The sequence below is a fragment of the Leptonychotes weddellii genome, chromosome 5 (assembly GCF_054177405.1).
Source record: "Leptonychotes weddellii isolate Sample4059 chromosome 5, ASM5417740v2, whole genome shotgun sequence".
In the NCBI taxonomy this organism is placed as follows: domain Eukaryota; kingdom Metazoa; phylum Chordata; class Mammalia; order Carnivora; family Phocidae; genus Leptonychotes; species Leptonychotes weddellii.
Genome location: NC_138373.1, coordinates 60976914 through 60995378, shown reverse-complemented (window position 1 = coordinate 60995378; position 18465 = coordinate 60976914). Strand labels below are relative to the sequence as shown.

The following is an 18465-nucleotide window of genomic DNA, read 5'->3' as shown; positions in this document are numbered from 1 at the left end:
CCACTGTTTTAGACACTGTTGCTTTAAAAAGTTTCTGATACATAGTAGGGTGAGACTTCCCCTCATTGTAGAATCACTATAAAATAAATCACTTGGTGGCAGGGGGATGCCTGGATGGCACAGTCAGTTAAGCTTCTGACTCTTGATTTCAGTTCAGGTCATGATCTCAGAGTCCTGAGATCGAGACCCATGTGGGGCTCAGTGGGGAGTCGGCTGGAGATTCTCTCTCCCTCTCCTTCTGCCTCTCCCATTTGTGCTCTCTCTCTAAATAAGTAAATAAGTCTTAAAAAATTAAAATAAATCACTAGGAATTTTGAAAGTTAAAAGTAAACCCAGAAATCTATAAATTACTTATAGACAATTTGCCAATATTCTCATGATTCAGAAAGTTTCTCTCCATTTATTTGATCTTAAAATATTTTCAAATATGTTAATGGTTTCTTTCTAAAAGTCTAACACCTTTCTCAAATTTATTGCTAGGTACTATATTTTGATTTGTTACAATTCTGAGTTGGGTCTTTCCCATTATTTCCATTATTACCAATGTAAAGATACATTGTATTCTGTACTTCATTAAAGTTTTATTTTTCATAAATGGTTTTAAAGCTGACTGCCATAGATTTTCCTAATCAATCATGTCACCTAAAAATGAAATATTTTGGTTTTATTTCTTCTTCTTCTTCAGGTTTTGTCCATTGACAGTGTTAAATAAAAATGGAGTTAGTGGTGATTATTGAATAAAATAATAAAAATGGTGATTGTTTCATTCTTGAGTTTATGATTATAGCAATATAAAATCATCCCCACCTATGCTACTACTCTGCTAGGTGATACTGTTTAGCTTGCTGACTTAATGAAGTTTCCTATTCCTTGAAGCTCAACTTATCATCCATAACTTAGCACAAAGCAGTACATCTGACCAAGGAGAACCCGGAAAAGGTCCCAACCCCAATCTGATCAAAACTGAATATGTTGATGATACAAAGTTATTCTAATACTGACAATATTCATGAAAATCACGTAAGAAATACTTTTATTCTATAAAAATCCTAAAATTACATGGGTACTTAAGTGCTATGTACTTCTTCTATCTAAAGTTACTCTTGGATATTAAACTAGGCATTTAAGAGATATCAAAAGCACCAGGTTTCTTTCTAGGATGAACTACGTCAGGGAAATCCAAAAGCCATAGTTTATAAGAGATATTTCTTCTTTATAGAATCTCTTCTTTATAGAGGAATTTCTTCTTTATTTCCACTAATAAATGTGGAAGGAGTGGCAGATAAAAAATTCATTATCTTGCAAACCCTAATGATTGAATTGATTCAGAGAACAATCAGCAAGAGATGAAACAATGAAAGGAGAGGTTGATGGAAACCTCTCATTGGAGAGACTGGACTGTCACCAGACCAATTTCAGCATCACTAAGAGCATGACAAGTAGACATTATATGCTCCCTGATGTGATACAGTGTGAAGGAGAAGTCCCATGTATGAAGTATTCCTGTCCACCCTCCCCCCCACCAAAATAAAAGCTGAACCTGAATCTAATTAAGTATTTTGAGCTAACTTCTAATTTGCAGGTAATTTAGAGGTTAGAGAAATAAGTTAACTGGGGAAGCTGACAGAAAAATCCAGAATGGGAGTATAACATGGGAGAGCTTACTCAGTTTCTTTAATAAGTCACGAACAGGAAGGAAAGAAAGGAAGAGAAGAAGGAGAGAAGAAAAGCAGAGAGGGAGGTAAAGGAGATAGGGAGGTAAACAGAAAGAGGAGAAGAAAAGACATTTTAATTAGAGAAGAGTCCTAACAACCAAATGCTATATGGATCTTGTGTGCAATCTGCATGAACAACCCAAATGGTACATGACATTTTGGAATCAAAAGTGGAGGAAACTGAATAGGGAGATTATGTCAGGTGATAAATAATTATTGTTAATTTTGTTTGATGTCATAAAGGTGTTCTATTTATATAAGAAAAATGTCTTTTTTTAAGAAAAAAAGAAATGCATACTGAAGAATGTAGGAGTAAAGAGTTAAAAGAGTTAAATTTGGGCCACAGACAGAGGGCATTTATTACACTAGTCTCTCTTCTTTTGTATATGTTTGAAATTTTTTACAATAAGTTTTTAAAATTCAGGCCCTAGGAACATCACTAATAAGCCAAATATATTCTAGTGAAAATAAAAATGGAACAGTTATTTACTACCCTACTGCATACCAAACATTCACAATCCATACAGAGCAAGAATGCAAAAGATATGACAGACTGTCCTGCGACTGGCAACAGATACACCCGCGTTTTAAAAGATTCATTTTAAAATTAATTTTTCCCATTTGCCTTTCTGCAAAACCTCCACTTGTGTCATCCAAACCTTCCACCTTTCCTTTGCATCTCAAATTACCTATTTGAGCCCTCCTCTACTTCCTCTCAGCCAGAATTCTCCCAGACATAGCCCATACCTGTTCTATTCATTTCCTAGGTCCTCATCTACTCTGAAAGCAGTTGTAGTCAGCCTTATGCCCCCACCACTTCACTGAATCATCAAATGGTCTTCTAGCTGTAAAATGCAATGAATGCTTTCTAGACTTTGCCTTATTTGGCCTACAAACCACTTTGAACACTAGCCGTGTGACCTTGGGAAAGTCACTCAGCTTCTCTGAATCTGTTTCCTCATCAGTAAAAGAGAGATCATAGCATATTTCTGACAGAACTGTTGAGAGATTCAATAAAATAACATGTAGAGAAAAAAGAATCCACTGTTAAACACAAAAGGCATTCAACCAAGATTAAGTTCTAACTCACTGAATTTGTTTTCCTGGGTTCCTCACAACCAGGAAGGGTCTGCCTTGGCTAATACTAGCATTTTAGTCTCTACAAAGGGTCATTTCCCAGGCAAGTCATTCAGTCATTAAAAAAAAAAAAATCTGTCATTTGTAATTATTTATTTATTTTTTTTTTTTTAAAGATTTTATTTATTTATTTGAGAGAGAGAGAGTGAGAGACAGAGAGCACGAGAGGGAAGAGGGTCAGAGGGAGAAGCAGACCCCTTGCTGAGCAGAGAGCCCGATGCGGGACTCAATCCCGGGACTCCAGGATCATGACCTGAGCCGAAGGCAGTCGTTTAACCAACTGAGCCACCCAGGCGCCCCTGTAATTTTTTAAAATAATACACAGTAGATGGTATTACAACAGCACTGTATGGTGACAAAGGGTAGCTACATTTGAGTTGAGCATAGCATAGTATAAACTTGTTGAATCACTACGCTGGACACTTGAAACTAATGTAACACTGCACATGAACTATACTAAAAAAACAAAATTAGACTTGCTTATATTGTTACTGTGTATATAAACATCTATACAGAAAAAAATTTTAATTCTAGTCCAACAATAATTTAGGAAACAAAATTTCAGAAAAGATAATTTGTACCCCCAAAACAAACAAAAGGTATTAGTTTGTAGGGCACCTTGAATCAATGCAAGGTAAATTATTTTATTTTTATATCTTCCTACCTCCTTCAAATCTCAATAAACTCATGCTGCTGCCTTCTTATATTTAATGATACATATTAGCTGGGTCTACATTCTCAAAAACTGTTCCAATATTCAAAGGACCCCTTCTTTAACCAACTGATATTCCCTTCTCTGGGACTGACTGGTCTCACCTAAGTAACAGGAGGCAGTGTGTTACAGCCTCACTGCGCTAAGTATAAAAGCACAATATTTTACATTTAGTAAGTAGGTACTCAGGTATTCAAGTGAATGACAGATAAAAGTTTTAACATCCATAGGAATATTTGGATTTTATGCTTCTCTTAAAAATTTAAGTGAATTTCTCATGGGTAAAGTATGGGGCAGAAGTACATTTAAACCTGAAAGATTTCCATGAGCCCTTTATGCACGCAGCCATGCGCCTCCATCACAGAGAAGCAGTCCTCAGGTGCTCTTCCCCTCATAAAAAGAATTCTACAGCCTAAGATGGGATTGTCTACTTGTCATCTTATTTTCATAGCAATTAGGTTATTTTTGCTGGTTCTTGACTTTTTGCTGTACTAATGACTGCTTAATGACGTATAAAAATTTTTTCCACACGGGCGCTTGGGTGGCTCAGTCGTTAAGCGTCTGCCTTCGCTCAGGTCATGATCCCAGGGTCCTGGGATCAAGTCCCCCATCGGGCTCCCTACCCGGCAGGGAGTCTGCTTCTCCCTCTCCCACTCCCCCTGCTTGTGTTCCTGCTCTCGCTATCTCTCTGTCAAATAAATAAAATCTTAAAAAAAAAAAAAAGAATTTTTCCACACAACACCAAAGCAAATCCTCCAAAGAAATTTTTTTCTGTTAATTCTATTTTCTTATAAATTTTAGTCTTCTTTCATATGATTGCTTTAGTATTTCTTCCAAATAACTCATAAATTTAAATGTTATTCTTGTCCAAAAAAAGTCTGCATTCAATACCTTTGTAACATTTTAACATTTAAAATGAAGTAACTCACAATGTAGGTGTTCTTAAATCTTCTATTAAGCTTAAAAAGGTATCTATTTTAATTCTTTGATTTTTATATGAAAAATTATTTTAATTATGACTATAGTAGCATCTAGTATTCAATAAACATACTAAACAAGTTCTTATGGTAAGTATATATATAAAACATTTTCCACCCAACATTCACCTGACTCAAAACCAGTCAGGGCACAGACCTCTACAACACTAATAATGTGGTGCTTCAATTAGCAACTCCCAACTAGTCCTCTCCTCTTTAGCAGCAGTGAATGGTGTTTAAGTGAGTCAGTGAGATCACTTAGTAAAGCAAGCAAGTGCGTGTGTGCGTGTGTTTGTGTACACATAAATTATACTTTTTATTTAAAATGCTTTAGTCTTTCTTTTAATGAATTAGTAAAATTAATCTGAGTATTCATGATGCTATAGAACTAGGGAAGTCTTAATAATGTTGCAAATAGTAGAGTTGGTAATGATTGATGTAGCTATTTAAAACTGGTTTATAAAAAGTGAGTCAATGGCATAAAAAAATAATTTGGTACCTACTGAAAATGTTTATTAGAAAAAAAATGAATCACTTAGCAAGGAAATCCAGTTTGAAATTAGGCAGATTAGGGGCACCTGGGTGGCTCAGTCGGTTAAGCATCTGCCTTTGGCTCAGGTCATGATCCCAAAGTCCTGGGAAAAAGCCCCACATCGGGCTCCCTGCTCAGTGGGGAGTCTGCTTCTTCCTCCCTCTCTCCCTCTGAGTTCTCTCTCTCTCTCAAATAAATAAATAAAATATTTTAAAAAATGAAATTAGGCAGACTAAAGAAATTTTACATTCCCCTTGTGAACTTTTGGAACAGTACATAATTTATATGAGAATATTTGAGAAGTCCTAAAATAGTATGTAAAAATCAATAATGTATTTTCACTTGAAGGAATAATGTAAAATATTTTATAGTACAGAATTCTTTACTCTGTATATTTGGACATTAAAAAACTTAATGAAGTCTTAGCTCTTTATTTCAATTTAGTGCAATAATTTAGGATGGATATATACATATGTGTACATATAGAGGCAAAACACACACACATATATACACATATATATGTTATATATACATATAACATACATAATGAGACTGAGATGCTATGATGGCCTCACAATTTCAATAGGTTCTATATCTAAGATCCCTCTGTTTATTAGTAGCAGAACAGGAACTAGGTCTTAGATTTTCTGCTTCATGTCTAAGTATTCTTTCCATGGTCCTGATCTTCCTAGGGCCTAAAGAGAGTGTTGGCATAATTCTTTTAGGCTACCATGACACTATTACTAGCAAGTGCTAGATAGCTAGTAAGTTTTCAATAGACACCTACTGATTGATCCTATTCAAACTCATTGTGGTCAAGGGAAACTACACTTCTGGTATTCAAAGAATTTTCTCTCAGCATCTTACAATGAAAGAAATACTTCCACATTACAAACAAAAACAACTAGGTTATGAAGTACTTTAGATTTAATTCAAATATTTAATCTGAAAACAATTCATCAGAGCACTTGCTTGCACTTATTATGATAAATAAATTGAATTAATCCATTTATATTTATAAATAAAATCCCATTTTACATATGCAGACTTGAAAATGTCATAGTAAATTTTACCCTGAAATTGTTTCTCAACAAGAATTACTTAGCAAAAATTATTTAACTCTTACAAACATTTTTTCTAGGATATCAAACTAAAAGATATAGTAAAAATTTATGTAAAATATATTTTTTATGAATTTAAAAAATAGTTTCACAAATTATATTTAGAAGTAGTAATGTAATATAGGACTATTTTATGGCAGAAAATTTGTTTTCTAATATAAGCAAAGTAACAAGTTGTGCTACATATGATTGAGTTTACAAATGTTACAAATATACTGTAGACCTATTATAGGGAGAAATCCTTTGTTTAGATTTCTGCAGGAAAAAAAATACTTAATATCAACATAGTCATTTCCTTCCCAAACTTACTCTAATCTGGTTTGGGCTTATCTCCCATGGGGTAAATAGATCTTTGCTACTTCCTTTCTTAGACAAGAAGGATCAGTTCCATGATGCTTGGAATGGACTGAGTTTTGGGTTAAATGCTGAGATAACCTTGGCCCTGGAGTTGGCACTCTATGCAGGCCTTTGGGTGATTGCTGTATTGCTGCTAAAGAGAGCCCAAAACTTGGGTGAGAATTTCACTGAGATTTTGTTTAGCAGTAAAAAAGATAAAAGTTCTTTGTAGTGCAATACCTATATATTTAAAGCAACATTTTGAAATTACTTCAGTTGGGCCCAACTTTGTGACTTAGGCAAGACATTTTGACATGAGGAAATTATTTCTTTATTGTTATTGTTGTTGTTGTTGTTAACTACAACATATGGGGTCTTAAGCACTTCCTATGGGCCACTGTTCTAGACATTTTATACACATCAAATAATTTTTCTATGAGATATGTACTCTTATTATCCCCATTTTATGGATGAGGAAACTGAAGATCAGAGAAGTTATACAACTTTAAATTGCAAAGCTTGTAAGTGTCAGAGTTATTACTCAAACCCAACCAGTCTGACTCTAGAAGGCAACTCCTTAACTACTACAACTTTGCAATTTTTCATGTAAAACTGCTTAATAATTTTATTAAATGATCTGTATAGTGTATAACATACATGAGGCATTATGAAGTTTATTCTACTTATATTCACATTTCTTGGTACTCATCTTTCCATAGTAGTTCTTGTTTTAAATAAGCCATAGAGAAACCAAGACTATTTCAGTCTCCACTAATTTCTAAGACTGACTCCCAAAGAATTTTAGTCCAATTTTTCTGTCAAAATGAATAACTTCATTTCATGAAGAAAGTAAGCTGATTAAATGATTAGCATACTAGAGATCAATTCTCAAGGTATCCTTAATAAAGGACTGCTTTGTTTTTATAACGTCACAAGCCACTAAACTTTATTGTAACTATTTGTTTAATGTCTATCTTCCCTCACAGACTATATAGAGAGTCACATCAGTCTTATTCATGACTATGCCTAGGGCCATGCCTGACATAAAACTGGTTGTCAGTAAGAATTTATAGAATGAATGAATTTGCTCTTTTATCTCTTAAGTTTATTTGGTAAAGATCCCACCATAAATAGTAGCATAATATTGCTAGTGACATCTGTTTCATATAATATTTCATATACTTATTATATGACTATATTAATTTTTAAGGTGCCACAAATTTCCTCCAAATAATCCTTATGATTTACATCAGCAAGAATTCTTTTATACATTTCTGTCATAGATTCTTAAAAGAATGGATTCTAGAAGGCACTCCATTTTATTTTCCACATTTAAAAGGTTCTTCCTTATATATTGAACTGAAAATGTTCTTTTCCTTCCAACAACTGTAAACACTAACTTTTATTAAAATTTCCCTTTCTCAAACTTCCAATTCGACACCTTCATTAATTACTATTTCTTCTGTCAGTAGTAGCGCCAAAATTCCAAACAAAAGCCATTATATTACACCATATGCACCTAATCAGATACTGCATTGTTATATTTAAAAGTTATCTAATTAAAAACTGATAACCTCTGGTAGACCTCTGTTTGCTTAGAAACAAGGGTTATTTTTCATTCATTTCAGTAAAAGAAGTGTTATGTATCATCTTCCATCTGTGATGCTTACATATCTACATTTTTAAAATATCTTTATGTGGCTAATGTCCAATTCTCCAGCTGACATCACAGACCAATCAAAGTGAACTGTACAGAAGCAAAAAGAGTCAAAAAAATGGAACGTCATGGGCATTGCAAGGCATGTTACCCAGCAAGGAACATTTTCCTCAAGACACTCCTGGGAGGTACAGAAAACACATCTTTCTTCCAGCATTGATAAGCAGACCTGCCTAGGTATCTGAGCTAAGAACTTCAAATCAGAGTACTGAGGCTGGTGACCTTCTTTTGAGTATATACAGAAAAACTAAATTTAGACGTCACTGTAGAGATGAAATTCAACATAATAATTTTAAGTTAAAAGTTAACAATGGACTTAATTCTGATTTTGCTGTTTGAAAAGATATCGTTTAAAGTATTTTAAATAGCTTCCATATTTTAGTAGTAAGTTAGGGAAAGATCATTTCTGTTGTAAAACTAAGCTTTTCAAATTTTAATTGCATACTAGACTGTATGCTCTGATTCAATTTGTTTATACTATCAGGTGAATAGAAAAAACCTAGTCTTCAATGAAAGTTTTTAAAAATGTACACAGATTGAACATATAAAACAACCAATTTTATAATTCTTCAAACATCATTAGTGTCTTTCCCTTAGATGAGATTTTGTGTGTCCCGTAGAGAAAGTGTAAACATTTAGATCTCCAAATGTTCTCCCATTTTATTTTCAAAAATTTAATAAATGTGTGTTAGAATATATAAAAGAAACATAAATTTTACATTCTTTTCTTTCAAAAAGGGATAAAAGTTGACTAAGGAATCATACTGCCATTAAGAAATGTCTACATGTAACAACTCAATGATGTAAAAGGAGTGATAAATAAATCCCTGTACTAGCTTGATAATAGAATGGAACAGTTGCTAAGAGAGGACAGCAGTTATTTTATGGTTGACATTTAATTAACTTAAATTCAGCTGAAGAAATCAGGGTCCTCATTCATTGCATTCAATCCTGAAATGTTAAAGCATCCTGTAAGGATTCACTCGTGTAAGTGAAATTCTTACATAAGAATGCTACTTTGACTAAATTGTTGATGCTACTTTGTTGTAAATTCTTCAGAAATCTAATAAAACAGCATCATAAAAAATGTATTTCTCCCCAGTTAAAATTTAGTCTTTCTGCACACCTTGCTTAGAAGATACTGACTTAAATAGAATTATAAACTTTAAAAGTTAAAGAAAAACCAAGTTATCAATTCACTTTAAGACATAAATGTGTGGGTTCTGTGCTTTATTTACACACCCACCACATTGCTTCTATGCTCATAGCGACTTCTGCCTTTCCATAGTACTGGTTCCAGATGCAATTTTACATTTGTCTGTATAATTTTTTTCTACACTGTAATTACTATCTACAGTGGAAGTTCAAGAGCAGTTAGAAAGTATCTCTGTTTTTAACGGTGCCATTTTATTCTCAGCACCTAGCTGGATGGATGACACATAACAATCTATAAAAATTGGAATTACAAGGTAGATGGATTGAAGGACAGATGTTGCCATCTAGAGTACTTAGTTCACTGTCAATGTTTGAATGCTTACATAATGACAGATTTTGTGCTAGGTGCTTGCCACATGTGCAATTCCTGATATGGTTATTACTAAACTCTAGAAAATAGTTAAAAACATGGTCACATTCAGTTACCATCATTTTGACATCTCTAATTGAGCAAGAAAAATTACTCAAACTATATCAATCTCAAAAATTATAAGTTTGACAAGAATAGAAATGTATTATTAATATCTGAGCTTTATCACCCATTATCTAGTTATCAGAAAGCTACTATGTCCATGAGGATACTAAAGTAAGCTCTGATAAACAGCCATTTTTGATTTCAACCTTTGTAAGCTACTACTTCCACTCCTGTCCAAAGTTAAACATAACTAATCACAAATCTGATAGGACACAGATGTCCAAATAAAGGGATATAAAGGAAGCAAATACAAAGAGAATAAAAATATTAGGTTTAAGGTCACTTGAAGCATGTACCTTAAATTATTTTCTCAATGCAAACCTGTGTAAGGCAGGGGAGAGATGTCTGATTTTATCACCAAAATTTGATACAGTGCTATGTTATGAATAGATATTCCACTTCATTTTAGCTATATAAACATCTAATCCTGATCATTTAATATTTTCCACAGAGATATAGTAGCAATGATACAGTTTTAAAGACCTAATGTTAAAGTGGATTTCATTACATGACATATATTTTTTCTCCCCCCTGCTCCCCCCAGTCATTTTACAATGGAAGTAAAAAACAAAACAGAGATCAACAGACTATTCTACTGCAAAATTATGACATTTACTTTAGTAAGAAGCCTCTAATTCAGTCTGGTATAAATTTGTTTTTTAAAAAAGTTAAGCTTTACTCAAGCAATATTTATGCTATTTTTTAAAGATAACTACAGAACTACAAAAAAAATGAATTCATATAACTATATGAACTATATAACTGATTTTTCATATTTTTAATTAGTATTTTCTTATCAACATTAAGCATATAAAACCATTCTTTGCATTTATTTTATTACATATGTTAAGTCACAGACATATAAATTCAAACATCTGTCCTAGATTTTTAAAGTTCTAAAATTTTAATTCAAATAATAAGTTGGTATGTTTTATACACACACATACACACACACATATTATAATTTAAATGAAAACTCTTACCATTGATTTTCTTTTGATAGTTAATCACTCCATTAGTTTTTTCTTGATAGGGCCTTCCTATGTCAAGCAGACAGTAGCCAAATCACAAAAGGACATTTGGATGCTCACGTCTTCTGATGGGAGTTTTCGGCCAATTTGCCAGTTGAGAATTTAAACTGAAACTAAATTACCCAAACTTTATTAAGTTGTTTCCACACCCACCAACTGGTAATGAGCAATGACTCTAACTGGAAAATAAAGTGAGTGACTTTGATTTATATCTCCTTTCAAGTAGTCATAACATTATGTTTAAGAAGAAATGCTAGGACAAAAGAAAGAAAAAACCCTCTAAAATTCTAATCTCTTCAGAGAACAGTTTTAAGTAAACTTCAATTTCTTTTAACAAAGTTCCCCCAATTATTTTGTAATCCAAATTAACACACAATAAAGATGGCATTATTCAATGATATACCTATAAATTATAGAGTCTCAAATTTAAATTCTGTCTAACATTGACTCCACCTTAAAACTAATTGTAATATTTGGAAACATTTTGATAGTATCATCTACATTCATAAAATATTTACTAAATCATCAACTACCTGTAGGAGTACATACCATAAGAAGTTAAAGGTTACACTGAAAAAACATGCTCTGCCAGCAAATATCATTCTTTGTATTGAGAAGACAAAAATCTATGGATACAAACTTCTAATTATAGTGCAAAAACAACTCAGCTCCTTTTCTGCACCAAATTTAGGCTCTCTTTCCCTCAATTATTATAGCTAATCTTCGTATAGCCTGTCGATATGTATGATTTTTGACCACTAAGCTTTATGATTGTTATGTTTTACAGTCTGTTTTGATGCTTCTCAATATTAGGCATATTAAATTGTTCCTATACATTGTTAAGATATACTGCAGAGCTCTAATCATCTCTGCCCGCTACAAAAGTTGACCCATTTCCAATAATTTTTTATCTTTGACTATTTAAAAGTATTTGGAAAATATACAATAGAATAAAGCTAAAAGGAAAACATGAAAGGAATGGAAAATATGTCCCTATCTTCCTGAAGTATCACATTTACCACTGATTAGAAGTTGTTGCTGAATGTCAGTAGTCTAAAATTAAGTGCACATAACTAGATAATTATGTAATACTCAGATTAGAATGCTGAACATAACATGTACCTGATTCCCATATATTCCATGCGCCCACTCTCTCTCTCTCTCTCTCGTACAAATACATGAGCACATGTGTACGTGCATGTGCACACCTATCCAACCTACCCACTGACAGTCTTTCCACTACCAATAACGTGATACTAAAGTATTATATAAGAGAGTATATAAGGCGAATAATCAATTTATGGTTAAATCAAGAGAAACTGACTTCAGAACAAAGTCCAGAGCTTAACAAAAGTGCTATGTGTCTTTGAGTTAATCACACTGACCCCAACTTGATATCCTAGAAAAGGCTCATTCCATTTTATCCAATAATTTTAATCCAAAATCCTCAATAGTAATAACATTTATAAACCATTCATTGACTAACAGAATTCTTTCCTGGGTACTATGAGATACAAAGGAAAGATTAAATTCCTTTCTCAGCAAGCTTATAATCTACAACTTAACATGGGGGTCGAGGGAAGAGGAAAAACAGCTCATAAAGACATATAAATGGTTAGATTTCCAAGAAAGAAACAAGCACACTGGGGCAGCTCAAATTGTTTGAATAGGTTTGCCATATGTGGGGCTGATCTGACAAGACTTTATAACAAGGACATTTTTAAAGCAGAAAATATAAAACCATTTTATTCTTATTTAGCCTGATGAAACCCACAAAGCAAAAATTAATTACAGAATACAACTATAGACATAGTCATGTCTTTACTCTGGAAGAAGATCAAAAATCTATTCTTTAGTCAAATGAAATTACAGAACGTTGGGTATATAAAAAAAATGGGTCTTCAGTACAAGAGAAACAATTCTCAACTTGCTTATGTCACTCATCCTAATAATTCCAATGATTGTGGCAGTAATTTAATTTTTAATACAAGATACATATCCTGAAGAGTACTATCAGATTAACAAAATCATGAATCAAAAAAAGCACACAATGATTTCCTTGGTGTGAGTAACATTATTGATAATGCACCTAACACAACAAACTAGTTTCATATTCCAGCAATGATGAGCAGCAAGGGATGTGCCAATGTGTTTATGTATTTGTATAGATCTTAAATATATTCTACTAATCTACTTATAAGAGTTTTAGATTTTAACACTACCTCTAATTTTATAAACAAAGAAACAGTTCCAGTAATATGACATTATTTGTGTAAAGTCACACAGGTAGTCAGCAGCAAACTCAAGACCTCTTAAGAACAAATCCTTTTTTTTTTTTTACCATAATCAAGGAAAGAAACAGTTGTATCTTAGAAACAGATATAATTTTATTAGAAAGATTTCAACTTTTTAACCTCTAAACTAAGTCTCAAACATTCAAATCATCAGCCCCAGCAAATGCAAAGAACCAAGTCATAAAGTTAGGGAAATAAAGCTATATGATTAAATTAAGCCCTCTTTATAAGCTTTAAGGCATACATTCAGTCTTATACCCAACTCTTACAGACTAAGAACATGGGGGGTTTGAGGAATATACACAATTGTATCAAATCTTTTTATAGAAAAGACTATTTCCTAGAATTTGCCATGACATCACTTCTATTTTTCTTTCACTGGACCCCTATTTTATTCAGTTTTTCATAGGACTGTCTAGTAATTCAAGCATGCTACACGGATAGCACTGGAAATAAAAAGCCTTATTTTGGCTGCTTCAGGTGATATAACTAATCCCAACGATATAAATGGGCAGCAAGAGAGGTTCAGAATATTTGTAAATGGGAAATATAAAAAGACATAGTCAAAACTCTGCTTAGATTTAATTGTAAGGATAAAAGTTGGCTACTAACTCACATGAGATTTCATTGTCTATCTGGTCATAACTCATATTTCTAGAGAAACAACATGCTTTTAGTTCAACTGATCTCAAAAGTCAGAGGACTCATTAGGCAACACCTAAAACCATTCACCACTCACCAAAACTCTTTTGAACAGGCAATGATGCTAAACAAATTAATTCCACCCTACCACTACCACAACAATCACAAGTCTGTACTTAGAAACAAAGCTCAATAATAAAGCTCATTTATTTCCTTTGGAAGTGAGAATCCTTGCTTTGTTACACTGAACTCACCTTAAATTTCATACATCATTCTTAAACATAAGAAAATTTTAAATCACATCTTTGATTCTCATTCAAACCCTGCCTCCAGCCCGTCCATCATCCCCCTCCCAGTCTTTTTAGGAAGTTTTTAATAGGCAATTTTGTAGAATTTAATCATATTACACATATGGGTCTTTTCAATCAAGTTGTTCATACTACTGTGAGACAGCTCCTTATATGCCTTTTTGTTTTTTCCCCTGCCATACTATCAAAACTCAATGGTACTAGATGTACATTTAGGGCACTTATTCAGTGCATGATATCCTTACAATCTGACCTGTAAATGGATTAACTAAAAGCTATGGACAATTATAAAATTTCATAACAAAAAATATGTGATTTGTTAGAGCACCCAGGCCATACTGTTTCAGGTTATTGAAGCTTGCTGCAATAGGGTGCATCACTGATGTGTCACTAGAAATACAAAATGGCCTTGAGAACTCTATGGGGTTTTTAACTGGTCTACATGGTTTCTAGGTTAACATCTACCTTTGCACTAAAGAAACAGCACTCATTAGTTTATGAACTCTTTGAAGATACCAGCAAAATATTTCAATATAATTAGTCCTAATTGGATGGGAAAAAAAGGTTTCCTACATTTTATTAAAAAACATTTTTCTTGCTTCTGAATTTGTATTTCAGTCTTCAAAAATATTCCACCTCATTTTATTCATACGATCAACCAAATTAATCAACAATATCTCATTTATTTCTGATTAAAAAGATATTAAAAGCTACCATATTTTAGGGATACTGACTCATTAATCATTAGAGTATCATACTAAAATGGGCAAGTATCATTTCCAAAGTAAGTGGGTCACTTACTTTAAAACATCAGGAAAGGGAACTAGCATTTGTTAAAGTATCTCCTATACTAGATTATTTTTAATCCTCACAACCCTGAGAGATTGGTATACCCATTTCATAGCTGTGAACTTAGCCTAAGATTCTGGCACTATTAAATGATCCTTTTAAATCCCCATCACTGTTTGTCTAGCTCCAAAATCTAAGCCCAACCTTCTTACAATAACTATCTGGAACGCATGCCAAGTACCATGCTTTTTGGAAAAAGGGAGTGGGAGCTGGGTATAAGGGAGCAGGCTCATGAAACAGAGGGGAGGCACCAAGCGAAATAAAAGTAAACATCATGAAGTCCAAGTACTTCCCTCACTGAAGTGCTCTTCAAGCCTATTAAGAACCTTCTTTCTCTTACTTAATTCACAAATACCCTTCTCTGCATGCTAGTAGCCATATGAATTAATATCAAGCTTTGAAAAATAGAAACACCATTTAACAAAACTCAAAAGAACAACAGTTATTGAGAACTGTTTACTGTTAAAGACAAATGGCCCTATGACATACCTTAGTTGCCCCTGAAGACACTGTGTTAACAAATACCCCTCCAACAATCCAGTCATTAAAATATATTAGTCTAAGATACTTTACAATAAGAATGGTTCAGATGAAATGTTTTAGCAATCAAAGAAGGTAAGCATCTATATTATCTGGAAAATATACAAATTGAATATCTAATTATAACAAACTTACTTTATCTAGAAACCTTCAAGAAGTATACATGCTATCATTTTATATTTTCAAAATAGGATACAGCAGTGTGAAATTAAGCGTTATTAATTTAGAGGAAAAAGTATTAAAAATCCCAAAAGGTATAAAGTTCTTAATTTAAGCAAAACTATGGGCCCTGCATTAACACAAACTACCATAAACTACACTCCTTTCAAAGTTAAAAATACTTCAAAATAGACTTTTACAGCTTTTACTACTTCAAAAATGCAGGTGAAATATTTGTTGTTCCGATATATTTTCCCTCTCTCTTCCCTTATCTCTGGTACCATAACACTTAAGACTTCTCATTTTGACTTGAAGAAAGATGCTATCCCATCTAGTATGACAAGTGGAACAAATTTACATTTACGATTTTCATAGGGTCTTTAGGAGTTTTGATGCTCTCAATACCTGACTGCATACAGGTTGAATCTTTAAGAAATGTTATAGCTCCTGTGCTCAAACACAGTTTCTCTAGCATCTTAAACAAGGTCTCACACCATCATTAGCACTGCAGTAGGTCACTTAACATGCGTGACCCTCTGCACAGTCACAATTCTAAAACATCGCAGTCAAGAGCACAGTTATTTATTTGTTCCATTACCTTGATTCAGGGGGGAAAAAGCCAAAAGAGGACCAGTTCCATACAAAGAACTAATATAGTATCCTACGAAACAAAGTTTAGTTGAAAGGGAACCAAATAACAGAAAGTCAGGCCTGGTCAAACAGAGGAACTAAAGCTGGCAACTGAGAAGCATAAACCATTTTGGCCTAGATTTGTTTGTAATGACAGTGTGACCCAGATACTAAATATTTGGCTAATATTTAGAAATCTGAAAACTGAAAGAAATGAAATACATGGTCAGCTGATTAAACATTTTAGTAAAAAAAGATATTTTAGTCAAAATGATAGGTGCTTAAAATATATAATTAGCATTTTCTACACAAAGATTTTTAAAACTTTAAAAATATCTTTGTTTTGTAAATAATCTCATAAATTATATTTCACCTTTATAATCAGCTAATAAGGATGAGACGATCTATTACAGAGATCATGGTATAAAAATCTTTTGAAGAACAGAAGAATATACATTTTTTCAAAGTAAAGCTTATTTAAGAAACTGTATTTATCTAAACTAAGTTTGTTCCATTCGTGGCCCCACAGTTTATTCTACAGAATTGTCTATTAAGTGTCAAGAAAATTTTTGAAAAAAAAGTCCTCAGTAGCTTAAAAGTTTTGTTAATGAGGGTGCTGGAACAGGAGACAGAACACACTCACCACCGACCCACCTCATTTTGCCCGGTGTTGATAGGAAAAGATGGTGGTGCTTCACCGGGGTGCTTCAAAAATTCCAGATAACACACACTTCTTAATGCACCTGTAGTGGACCATGCTGATAGCTTATCCAGCCTTCCCTTGCGTCCTCCTTCCTAATGATCTATGATTTGATTCAGTATCCAAGTCTCTCCTAGTAGTTCAGTGCGCCTCAGGGAAAGCTGACTGACCCTGAGCTAAGAGCCTAGACTGCAATGAGTCTAATCCATTATTATGGTAAGCCCATTCCCCCTTGCCAATGATTAGTTTAGGTATTTTAGAATTAGACAAATTCAGGTCAATGAGAAGCAAGCATGGGGTGAAGGTAAAGGGTAACTGCTTAGGGGTAAGAAAAAAAAGCTATATTGCCCTTGAAAGTGAAGTTATCTTCTGTGGATCTGAAAGAAGAAACACATAATCCTGACTGCAATTGGCAGCTGTAGCTACAGCACTGGGAAAAAGGCAGTACTGTGTAGAAAAAGTAGAACAGAAAGACAAATTGAGTCCTTGAAGAAATCACAGAGCCGCTGGCTTAACTAACAATGTATGTCTTACTTAAGGTGCTTTCTTACATGAGGCAATTAATATTCTTTTTATTTAAGCCCAAATCAGATGAATTTGGAAACTAATTAGCTTTTAGAAAACTAGTAAGTGCCAAGTTCTAAATAATTTCAGGAAATTATAAAATCTATTCTTACCTATTCCTGGCTTTTAAAGAAAAGTGCTATACATTAATTTTCTGTACTTTCCTAATTGCCTACAATGATCATGTATTGTATATGTTATTGGGATGGCAGTATCTAAAACACCAAAGTGTACCAAACAATTGGGCCACTTTTTGATCACTAATATGAAAGTCAAATTATGCTTTTAATACAGTAATGCTTTTATGGGTCCATGATCTACTCAGATTGCTATAGTCTGATTTGTCTCTGATGTCACATATCTCTTATTTTTGCTGTAATTTACTTTTAACTCTTTAAGAGAGAACCACTAGGCTTTCCTCTATTTTATTGGCTCCCTATACTCTATACACTCCCATTCCACTCTTGAGTTCCCAGTTATGCATATTCAGATAGTTGAAGTTGTTAGAAATACATTCTGAAGCATATAAAATTATTCTGGGGACAGAGAATTTCTCTTTGAACTTAGCTTAAACTAAAATTACCACCTAATTAGTTTTGTACCTCTTATAAAAAGTATCTCATCTCCTCTTTCCTTTCTTCCCTTTCTTCTTTCCTTCCTTATTTTGACATTTACTTTGCCTAGGAATAATTTGATCTTTTACCTATATATAGAAGACCTCCACAAAGCAGAGGAATTAAAACAGAGACCTGTGGACCAAATATATTCCACAGGCATATTTTGCATGGTAGTGCTAGAGTATTTTTTTTTT

At 33.3% G+C, this 18465-nt stretch overlaps 1 protein-coding gene and 1 long non-coding RNA gene across 2 annotated transcripts in view; both read right to left on the bottom strand.

The window, feature by feature from the left end:
* Positions 1-18454, bottom strand: part of LOC145721686 (uncharacterized) — a 28002-nt gene extending 9548 nt beyond the window's left edge. Inside the window, exon 1 of the long non-coding RNA XR_014145527.1 lies at positions 10921-18454. This is a non-coding gene — a long non-coding RNA (uncharacterized LOC145721686). The remainder of the gene's footprint in view (positions 1-10920) is intronic.
* The window catches only part of ZEB1 (zinc finger E-box binding homeobox 1), a 162826-nt gene that overhangs the window by 117238 nt on the left and 27123 nt on the right, over positions 1-18465 (bottom strand). The gene's annotated exons all lie outside the window — the stretch shown is intronic.